Below are 12,481 nucleotides of genomic sequence, written 5' to 3' on the forward strand. Positions count from 1 at the left end.
CGCCTTCCGCCTGCTGAGAGTGTCACGCAGTTGCCTTCACGATCTTTGGAGGTGGAAAGACTCCCCCTTTTACTTCAGGGGGTCAAGATGGGTGTAGTTTGCCGTTGGCAGGTTGTCACGACGGACGCCTCTTTGACTTGTTGGGGTGCGGTCTTCGAGGGCAGAGCGGCATACGATGTTTAGACGGGTGAGCTTCTCTCGTGGCACATAAATTGCCTCAAGTTGCAAGCTGTCTCTCTTGCCCTGGATCAATTTCTCTCGGCCCTGATGGACTCATGTCATTGTCAGGATGGACAACATGGCAGTGGTGTCCCATGTAAATCGCCAGGGGGGCTTGTGGTCACGCACCCTCGACAGGCATGCACACCGCCTCCTCCTTTGGGCTCAAGACAGGCTTATTTCGCTGAGAGCAGTTCACGTTCCAGGGGACTTGAACATCGCAGCAGACTTTCTGTCGAGACAGAAGCTCAAGTCGGGGGAATGGATGTTGCACTGCTAAACTGTGGCTCTAATTTGGAGCATGTTTGGCGAGGCAGACCTCTTTGCGTCGCAGAGCTCGACAGTGGAGCCCCCTGTGGATTTCCCTGTCTCAGCTCATCCGACACCTCTGTGGATAGATGCCCTCGCTCATCCGTGGCTGGAGTTGAGACTGTATGTAATCCCTCCTGTCAAGCGAATCCCTGCAGTCCTTTGCAGAGTGAGGGAGTGTGGGATCCGCCTCCTTCTGGTAGCCCTATTCTGGCCATCCCAGACGTGGTTCTCGGAACTGAGCTCCCTGGTGGAGGAGTCCCCTTGGCAGATTCCTATTAGGAGAGATCTGCCGTCTCAGTTCCAGGGCAGGAATGGGCATCCTTGACCCGAGATATGGAGGCTGTGGGCGATAAAAAGGCAATCGCTTGCGACAGTGGCGTCTGGTCTTCCCGCTGATGTTTGGGAGACCATTGATAACGCTCGTGCACCTTCAACTAGACTGCTGTATTTCTCTTAGTGCAAGGTTTTTGAGTCTTGGTGTTCGGCTCATGCAGTGGACCCTGTCAGCTGCCCGGTCGGTTCAGTGCTGGAATTCCTGCAGGATAAATTTGTGGCTGGAGTGGCTGCAACTACCTTGAGAGTTTATGTCAGCTATCGCTGCCTATCGGGAGTCAGATGAGGTCCCCTTAGGTAAACACTGTCTGGTCTCCTCGTTTAAGCGTGGAGTTAGACACTTGAGGCCTGCACATCCTATTAGTGTCCCCACCTGGGATTTATCAGTTGTTCTGGAGGGGCTATCAGAGCCTTCCTTTGAACCCTTGGAGTCAGCTCCAGACCGGATTCTTACTCTCAAGGTGGCACTTTTGTTAGCGTTGGCCTCTCTTAAACGCGTGGGGGATCTGCAGGCTCTTTCTGTGAGTGAGCCTTGTATGGAGTTTGCCCCAGGTCTTGTGAAGGTGTTTCTATGGCCTAGACCTAGTTATGTCTCCAAAGTTTTGTCCACGTCATTCCGCTCTCAAGTTGCGCCACTAAGGAGATTCTATACGGGTCTTCACGTATTCTTCACGATTCTTCACGTGGCAGCCCCCGTTTTGACTAATTTGACAGTACCACACAGTTCTAATGAATTTATTCTTTATTGGAATCAAAAGAATGGTTATGAACCACAGAAACCACCAACACTAGGCAAAACGATGGCAAAAGCACAGTTTTTTTTTCATTGGTCAATTTTGAGATTTTCAGATATTTGTCTTCAGTAACATGTCTTCTTTCAGACTTGTGGCGAAAAAGAGTCTGAAATACACATTTAGGTCTTTATTTTACTACACTTTGTCTGTTTGCGTCTGTAGATTTCTCATAAATTCAACAAAAGTTGGCGTTCTAAATCATCCCGCTGCTCCGCGATTGCTGGAGCACCCTGTCATCACATACACCGTAATTTTTTTCCCATCTAATATGTGAACACAATGAACAAATTATTTTGAACCTGGCCTTTTCCAATACTCAGATTTCGTTTTTTTTATATATGCAAATAAGTGCATATTTAAATAGATAATTCCTAATTTGCATATTTAAACATTAAATTACAGAAAACTTGTAATACATTTTTTTTTCTCATCTTAATGTAGACAATCAACTGGGAAAGTTTCATGGTGATATCTGCTAGTTAAAAATCTTACCCTATTCACCTGTAGTGTCTCGCCTTAACGGAAATTTTACTTATTATTTGCATAAATATGCTTGTTACCAATTGCTTTAATATATAATTATACTGTAATCACTTATCTATCATGCAAATATGTTAATTAGAATATTACATGGCCCAAACATGTATCTGGCACCAGTATTCCTGGTCTAGGAGGAATACAAAGGAGTAATGGTCATTTTAATGGTCCTGACGGCCGCCATTTTGAAAATGGGGCCTTTCTTGGAGTCAAACTTTGGTAAACTTTTAGTATGCTTTTAAGTACATCTGATACTACTGTAAACCACTGAGAAACCTTTTGTTAGAATTTTTTTGGGGTCAAGCCATATTTGCAGCTAACTACTGTTTACCTCTGAGCTCTAGCACACCTTAATCATTTTCCTTTGAAAAGAAGAGAAAAGACAAAAAGTGGTTTTCTAAAAAAAGGCACACAATGGCAGTGCACCACTAATGATAATGCAGGACTATCCTCAGGTTCAAGATACAGGCAATGATTCTTGGATTTGTGTTGAGCTAAAACAGATTATTTCGAAAGCATGAACTACTGCCACCTTATGTCAACATAATAAAAAGTGAATTCACACGTCTCTGCTTAGATCAGGGGTGTCAAAGGAATGACCCACCTTTTAAAGGATTAGTTCACCCCAAAATTTCCTAATAATTTACTCACACCAATGCCATCCAAGATATCCATGTCTTTCTTTCCTCAGTGGGAGAGAAATTATGTTTTTTTTGAGGAAAACATTTCTGGATTTGCGCCTTGCTCTGGATTTGAAAGGTGTGACCTTTCAACGTGATGACGTAGTTCCCTGTCCGTTTGTTGATCAGCTCAATCCGAACTATTGAAGGTAAAAAGTCTAAATTATAAAAAAAAATTTGAATCGTTTCGCTAGATAACAACCTCTTCTTTATACAGTATATAACAAAAGGATAAACAATATATATAAAGTATATAATTATCTAACATATGACTAATTATAAAAATTAACCACAAAACATAAAATGCTAAATGGGGGATATCTATATCTAGAATAAAAAATTAATTGTCAGAACGTCGTCTCTCAGTTGCTGAATGCCGCGCAGCAACGTTGCTACAGCCAGGGCCGGAGTGGGGCCACTTTTCAGCCCGGGAGTTTCAGGCCCAAGACCGGCCCACTTTTTCCATGGTGGAATTCCAAATTAGAACTTTTTCCAAATTGGATAAATGAAGCAACAGTTCAGCTCTTACTATTGTGTAGTTTGTATTAATACCATGGTTCAACAAATAATGTATGTAAGGATATCCTGTGAGACACTATTAGGGTCCTAAGAGGCCACCGTAGCTGGGGACTGTAACGTCACAAAATGCTTAATAAAGGCAGTTGAATACTTACCAGCTAATGTGTCAGTCGCATATCTGTACATGGTACCAGGAGTAAAAGTATTAAATAGTTAATGTCTGTGTGAGAAAGATGGGATGGACGTCATAAAACCACCAGAACCATTGAAGCTCACAGGAAATATTGATTATGCGTGGAAACAGTTTAAACAGGCGTTTCAACTTTATTTGACTGCAACTGGCGCCAACAACAAGAGCGGTGAGAGGAAAGTGGCATTGTTACTGACGATAGCAGGGACACAAGCGATAGAAATATACAATATGTTTGAGTTCACAGAGGCGGGAGATAAAAACAAACTGAACAAAGTTCTGGAGCAGTTCGATGCATACTGTAGTCCGAAAAAGAATGAAGTATACGAGAGACATGTTTTTCATTGCCGCGTACAGCAGCAAGATGAATCGTTTGACTCATATGTGACTGATCTAAGGCTGAAAGTGCAATCCTGTAACTATGGCGACATGCAGTCCTCCATACTACGTGATCAGATAGTCTTTGGAATACACAATAAAAAGGTGCGGGAACGCCTGCTAAGGGAGGACAGTCTGAAATTAGAAGATGCAATCAGAATGTGCAGAGCTAGCGAACAGACTGAGAAGCAGATAAAGATTTTTGAGAAGCCATCCGTTACTACTGAAGCACCAGTGGGTGTAGACAGGGTGGTCAGAGCTAGCGCACCTCGCTCAGAGGGGGAACGTTCTAATAATGCACGTGAAACAGAATCAGACTACGTCATGAACTGTAGGTGCTGCGGTGGGAAACATCGCTTCAGGCAATGCCCCGCATATGGGAAAGTTTGCTCGAAGTGCAGAAAAATAAAACATTTTGCCAAAGTGTGCCTATCTGCCAGAGAAAAGAAACAAATTAATATGATGGAAGACAGCGAGCAAGGCTATGATGAGGATGACATATTCTATACAGACACTGTCACTGTGGAAAATAAGGGCACTTCAACGCTGGAAGTTAGTGTGAACACAATAAATGTAGACAGGTAGATTGTGCCACTTACAGTAAATGGCACAGAGATTCACATGAAACTTGACACAGGAGCTATGGCAAATCTTATCACATTGAAAGACTTCAAAGCTCTGCGCCACAAGCCAGTTATAGAAAACAAAAAAGTGGGATTGAGAGCTTACAATGGACAAATGATTGAAACACAGGGCGTCTGCAGATTACAAATCCAGAACAAGCACATTAAGAGACATCTACTATTTGTGATAGTGCCGAAAGGGAAGGACTCCCTACTGGGAGATCAAGCTTGTGAGGAAATGGGACTTGTTAAACGTGTTCTAAACATTGCTAAGACAGAGAGAAAAGTAGGCCTACAGTCACCACAGCTGAAAAATGCAGGAGTCACCACATCACAAGCAGACAACTGGGAAGTGCAGTATCCCAATATTTTTGATGGCATAGGGGTGCTGCCGTTCACATACAGCATTAAACTGAAGGATAATGCTAGACCTGTGGTGCATGCTCCACGTCGAATTCCTGTTCCACTGAGACAAGATCTTCGCAAAGAACTGGACAGAATGGTGTCATTAAATGTCATTCAACCCACCAAGGGAGCCACGGAGTGGGTCAACTCAATGGTCTGCGTAAGAAAGCCAAATGGAGCTCTCAGGATATGCATGGACCCAAAAGACCTCAATGAAAACATCCTCAGAGAACAATATCAAATTCCCAAGAGAGAAGAGATCCTGAGTGAGATGGCTGGGGCACAGTGGTTCACAAATCTTGACGCGTCACATGGATTTTGGCAGCTGCAAATTGACAGTGCAAGCGCAGACCTATGCACCTTCAACACGCCCTTTGGGCGCTACAGTTATCAGAGACTCCCCTTTGGAATTTCCTCAGCACCAGAAATTTTTCACTGTGCAATGGAGAATGTGTTTGAAGGACTGGAGGGGGTCTGGGTTTATATCGATGATGTCATAATATGGGCGGAGACCCAAGAACAGCTCAACAGCAGAGTGCACAGTGCACTTCAGAGAGTTCACAAGTACGGGCTCAGATTGAACAAGGAGAAATGCCAGTTCAGCACCCAAGAAGTCACGTTTCTTGGGGATCGACTGACACCGGCAGGAGTACAGCCGGACATGAACAAAATCAAAGCAGTGACTGACATGCCCCAGCCAACAGACAAGAAGGCGGTACAAAGAGCATTAGGGATGGTGAACTACATGGGAAGATTTGTGCCTAATCTTGCCGCAAAGACTGTTGCTCTCTGCCAGCTCCTGCAGTCAAACACAAAGTGGTCCTGGCACCAGACACATGACAAAGAGTGGAAAGAAATCAAGGACATTTTAAGCACAGAGCCAGTGTTGTTGTTTTTTTTTGATCCGAGTAAGAAGACACAAATCTCCACAGATGCCTCAAAAGAGGGACTGGGGGCCGTCTTGCTGCAGTATCATGATGGGGCTTGGAAACCAGTGGCTTATGCTGCACGATCCATGACAGAAACAGAACAAAGATATGCGCAGATAGAAAAATAGTGTCTGGGGCTCGTCTTTGGCTGTGACAAGTTACACTCTTATGTCTTTGGCTTGCCACACATTGAACTTGAGACTGACCACAAGCCACTCATAACTATCAGCAAAAAGCACTTGAATGAGATGACACCACGCATTCAGCGTATGATGATGCGTCTACAGAAGTATACCTATGAACTGTCATACAAGCCGGGGAAATACCTGGTAGTGGCTGATGCTCTGTCAAGGGCCAGACCAGCACAAGGACTGAACACAGACGGCACAGAGGAATATGAAGCCATAAGAGGCCACGTGGATGCTGTGGTGGAGGCTCTACCTGTGAGCTCTACCCTGAAAGAGAAAATAGTAATGGAGACGGTAGTGGACCGCCAGCTCCAGAAAGTGATATGGTACATGCGAAATGAGTGGCCAAAGCAAGCGTGCCCGCAGTACTACTCATTCCAGGATGTGTTGGCGGTAGCTGATGGCCTGTTGCTGAAAGGTGACCAAATAGTCATCCCAACAAAGCTGCGGAAGGAGGTCCTCCGAATACTGCATAAAGGGCACTTGGGCATAGAGAAAACAAGGAGACTAGCCAGACAGACTGTTTACTGGCCAGGCATGAATCGTGACATAGCAGAGATGATCAATGACTGTGCCACTTGCCTTACTTACCATAACAGACAGCAAAGAGAACCACTGCTCACAGACATGAGGGCGGAGCACCCCTGGGAAAAAATTGGGACAGACCTGTTCCACTTCAGAGGGAGAGAGTATCTACTGATGATCGACTACTACTCCAACTATCCTGAGATGGCTCTGCTCACGAGCACAACAGCAACAGGAGTAGTTAAGCATATGAAGTCCGGCTTTGCACGACATGGCATTCCAGGAAGTTCAAGCAGTTTGCCAGAGAGTATGGATTTGAACACATCACAGTAAGCCCACACTTCCCACAGGCAAATGGCAAGGCTGAAAAGGGTGTTCAAATAGTGAAAAGTCTTCTGACAAAGGCAACAGAGAATGGTGAGGATTAGGGGTGTGACGAGACGCTTACTCCACGAGACGAGACGAGACACGAGATTGGGTTCACGAGAACGAGACAAGACGAGATTTTTACACAATTTTTAAGAAATCCTCAATGATGAAATATATGAATGGAAAATAATCTTTTATTCAACTGAAAATCACAAAATGCAAAACAATTTATGTGCATTTTGAAATCAACTTGTAATGAATGTTATTTTACTTCTATTTTAATGAATTCTATGCAGTAAAGGACATGCAAACACTGCAAAATGTTTTGCTATAAACTCTACTTCTCCCTGTACGATTTCACATGAGAAATCTAACTCCTTTCCACAAATCGAACATAAAAAAAATAAAACAGTATAAATAAAATAAATATAAATAACTGAAATAACACTTTAAATGCAAACAGTAAGTGTGTATCCATAATCAAAGTACTGCTCTCTCAAAACTACAAGTTCAAACAGAAACAATTTTTTTCTTCAAGCATGAAAAAGAGATAAATTAACTAAGATAAGCCTAAGATATGGTCATGTTCTTTTTCAAGAATATAAGCATGTCGACGATTTCTGGCAGCAGTTGAGACCTTTGGGCAGTAACTAGGGCTGCACGATATGAGGAAAAGCTGCGATGTGCGATAACATTGATTAATATTGTGATGTCGATATGACTTTAGCTATACTGTTCCCATGTATTAGTGCTTTAATAGGTTCTTTGCGTGATAGGTCAAATGTTTATTACCTGCCTGGTTCAGATTACACTATTTTAGCGCGATTTTGGCACGATCCGTTTCGTGGAGACTCGTAAAGGACAACGGGCGTCGGGACGCAAGATTCGATCGTTTCATTTCGTATAGTGTGTCATAGTGGGCGACAACGCGTCTGTGATGCTTCACGACATCACGACAGAAAGACTAGCATGTTTAATTTTACGACGGGTTGAGTGTGAGCGAGAGTGAGTGAGAGTGCGGTTACAGTGAGTTTGCGTGTGTGCGCGCGCGAGTGAGCGTGTGTGTGTGTGTGTGTGTGCGCGCGAGTGAGTGAGTGAGCGAGGGACAGTGAGTGTGTGTGTGTGCGGAGTGTGTGTGTGATTGGCCCGGCACACAAATGATTTAAAAGTGGCAGGGGCATCTTCAATACAAATTTCACCCTCACGCTCCATCACGCTGACATCACAACAACTCACGAGACAAAGTTTTTTTTTTTTTTTTTTTACTCACGAGACAAAGTTTCACCTCGACGAGAAATCTCGTCGCGTTTTAATCTCGCGAGATCTCGTAACACGAGATCTCGTCACACCCCTAGTGAGGATCCTTATTTGGCTCTGCTGGCTTATAGAGCAGCACCTCTGGCGAGCGGGAAGTCTCCGGCTGAACTGCTCATGGGCAGACGACTACAGACACAGATCCCAACAGTGAAGAAACAAGTCCCCACACCTGTGTTGGAGGCCATGAAAAAATTAAAGGAAAAACAAAAGAGATACTTTGTTCGCACAGCAAAAGCAATGCAACCTCTGCAGGCGGGTGACAGAGTCAGAGTTTTCAACACAGAAAGACAGGACTGGCAGCGCTCTGGAACAGTGCTGAATGAAGTGGCTCCGAGGTCCTACGCAGTCCAGACGGACACCGGGGCTGTGGTCAGACGAAACAGGTTGCAGCACAGGCCAGCGATGCAGTTCCTTCAGTAGAGGAGTACAGGGACAAATGTGCACAGCATGGAACAGCAACAGACAATCAGCCAGGGGTTTTAGAGGAGAATGCACCTGTCATGACGGAGCCAGAGGCAGCTCCAGAGAGACGGTCAGAGCGCATTAGAAAAGCCCCTGACAGACTTGATTTATGGCAGATGGCTTTAAGCTCATTATTACACAGTTGAGGTATAACAAGTTTATTGTAAAAAAAAACAAAACAAAAAAAAACATTAAAAGTGTTGAGCCTTAGTATCTGGTCATGAGTTCACCAGGTAATGTATAGCCTTATGGTATCTGGTCATGAGTTCATCAGGTAATGTGTTGAGCCTTAGTATCTGGTCATGAGTTCACCAGGTAATGTATAGCATTATGGTTGAGTCATGTTCCATGCTCAGGTTAGGCTAAAGTAATCGTGACACAGTCTGTCTTGAATGAGGCGGTGGTAAAGACCGTCCTCCTACGGTGTGCTAAGTACTGGCAACCTCTGTCACCAAATTATTTATTTATTTTTATGCTTAAAGAATGCACAGTGAATCTGTTTTTGTTTACTGAATAAGGGAGATGTAAGGGTATCCTGTGAGACACTATTAGGGTCCTAAGAGGCCACCGTAGCTGGGGACTGTAACGTCACGAAATGCTTAATAAAGGCAGTTGAATACTTACCAGCTGATGTGTCAGTCGCATATCTGTACAATGTAAAGGTTAAATAATAATTAAATAATTAAATAATAATGACTTTATAAGAAGCAATTGCGACTTTATTTCACACAATTCTGACTTTATATCTTGCAATTCTGACTTTATAACACGCAATTGCGACTTTATTTCACGCAATTCTGATTTTATATCTCGCAATTCTGACTTTATAACACGCAATTGCGACTTTATTTCACGCAATTCTGACATTATATCTCGCAATTCTGACTTTATAACACGCAATTGTGACTTTATTTCAGGCAATTCTGACTTTATATCTCGCAATTCTGACTTTATAACACGCAATTGTGACTTTATTTCACGCAATTCTGACTTTATATCTCGCAATTCTTAGAAATAAATTCAGAATTGCGAGATGTAAACTCAATTGTGAGATAAAAAGTCGCAATTATCTTTTAAAATGTTTTATTCTGTGGCGGAAACAAACTTCCATACCTCCTGGCCTCTTCCTCCCATCCATCCTCCCTGACGCGTACCGTTACGGTAGGGCCGGCCCAGCTATCGGTAGGCGCCGGCGGTGTCGCGGTAGCCTACCTGAGAAAACGTTTTGGAAAAGACGGGCTATGGACCCAACCAACTCTATAGGAGGGGAGGAGAGAACTCTCTCATATGGTACAACCCATGCAGAGGCTGCACGCTGCGGTGTCAGAATGGAGAACATGTGTAGCCTAATCTAACTAACGTGACAAATGTGAAGAAAAAAAAAATCCTCGACCGGCCCAAAAGTGAAGCGGCCCACCGGGAATTCTCCCGATTCTCCCCACCCCGGGCCTGGCTACAGCCCTGTCGAATCTTACAATTCTACGTTGTTACAATGTTGCGAGCACGTAGACAGTGACGTTGCCATAGTAGAAATGCAATGTGCCACAGACGTTGCCACAACGTAAATGTGTTCGCTGGGGTACGCCTCTTTCAGAGCCTGTTTTGTGCGTACGCAACGGTTATAAATGAGGACCCTTTTTTGCAGATCTGTTGTGAGGGATTCTATTGTGAGAGATTCTATTCTATTGACAAAATTGTTGAAATATTGATAATGAATAAAATAACTAAAAATGTGGTTAAAACATGGTGGTTAAAAAAACAAACAAACATATAATATAATATAATATAATATAATATAATATAATATAATATAATATAATATAATATGCCTTATATTCCTGAATGAGTTTGACAATATTAACTTACACCCAAGAAAGCCATTTTAAAACCTCAGAGCTCAGCTCATGTTACCAGCAGCATATTTTCCTGTGAGAACCACCATAAATAAAAGCCAGTTGACACGTGCCGTGATTTGGCTCTTGCATCAATTCTCTCCCTCACCTGCTAAATCATACTGGGATTGGGACAGATGTACAGGAATAGGAGATGAGATTTCCTGGCCCAATTCTTCCCTCATGACTGCTGTTACATTACTGTGCTAACCACTTATTAATGCTGAACGTTTAATGCAAATATTTTCTCAGCAGCTAGTCACAGAAACAAATAATAGCACATGCAGAGCAAACAATAATGCTGTTCAGGATTCAACGTTGAGCTGTGGAGATTCTGACAGTGTCCTGAATGCATTATGGAAGCCAGTGCAAGTCAGTTCAAACAAGTGAAACAGTTAAACCTTCTGAAAGAGAAAAAATTACTGAGATGGAGAAGAAGATGAGATCCTGGTGAAAAGACAGGCAATAAACAGAATGGGAAAAATAAGTTAAAAGGGGAAATGGAAGCCATCCACAAAACAATAGAGAGAGCATAAAAAGGGTGGAAAGGTCTGATAATAATGGGTGATAAGAACAGGAGAACTGAATAAGAGAGCTGGCTGAGATGAGATAGCAGGAAGCATTCTGCCTGTCAGGATACAGATGAATGTGAGAGGAAACTCTCAATGGTGGGGCTCACAGCTGCTAGCGTTTATTGATCTGCAGAGAGCTGCGAGCTGCCAAATCCATCCGACATGTTTGACAACTCTGACACATCAACGTCGTGTCGAATGCTGCGTTCAATGCAGGGGATTTGAGGATTTCAGTTTTATAGGGCTCAGCTCCTTAACTGAGTTGGTGGCTCAGAAGAATATTTCTTGCCTTACGTTTGAGAGGTCCAGTTTTAAACTTGCTCTACCGACAACCTTTTCCAATAAGCTGTAAAAAGCTGAGTTTAAGAGCTCTATTATGCTTTTTTTTATACAGTATTATATTTCATGTAGTGTGTAATATAGATGTTTGTGAATGTAAAAGGTCTGTAAAGTTTAAAGTGCACAATAAATTGAGTTATTGTATCGTAAAATAAGGAACCGATTCTGAACCGCCTGAAACGTGTCGTCAGTAATTCCAGTCTCACTTCCTGCATGAACATATGTAGGTTTCTAACAAATTTTCATAATGACCGCCTCTGGTCTCTGGTCTTGACTACCTGCGAACAAAGTATACTTTGACCCACCATCAGACACTGTAGTTGTAGCTGAGGCCTGGAAGAGTTTGGTTTGTGTTGTCGGCCACCTTGGTACTTTTTGCCTACTGTTTTATGAATACTGTTGTACATACTACTCTTTTCACCTATATATAGTTGGGGAATATGCAATTTCGGATGCAGCCCATGTTTTTAGTGAGTGAGTGAATCATTCATTCAAAGGATTGCTGTGTGTTGCTCAGAGATGTGCATGGATTAACTGGGATGTGGATTTGCTTGGAACTGTTTTGTTGGCAGAGTAAAAATAGCAATTTATGTATAATAAAATATAAGTCCTGTATTAAGTTTGTATACTGAACTGCTGTATAAAAGCAATATTACACTTGGTATGTACCATAAGGGTGGTATTTTGGTTGCATTTTATTTTGTGGTTTTACCTAAAGTTAGAGAGTTTATGTGAGTTATTTTGGAGAATTGAAGCATACATTTTGGCCGAACATTGCCACTCCATGTCTCTATAACACAGCATGTCTCTATTTTTTTTTTTGTTATGCTGGTTGAAAGTCTCCTCATATCCTGATAGCAATCACTATGTTAAGTGGTCTAAATGTATTTTTATAAAT

The sequence above is a fragment of the Abramis brama genome, assembly GCF_963993115.1.
Source record: "Abramis brama genome assembly, chromosome: 10".
Taxonomy (NCBI): domain Eukaryota; kingdom Metazoa; phylum Chordata; class Actinopteri; order Cypriniformes; family Leuciscidae; genus Abramis; species Abramis brama.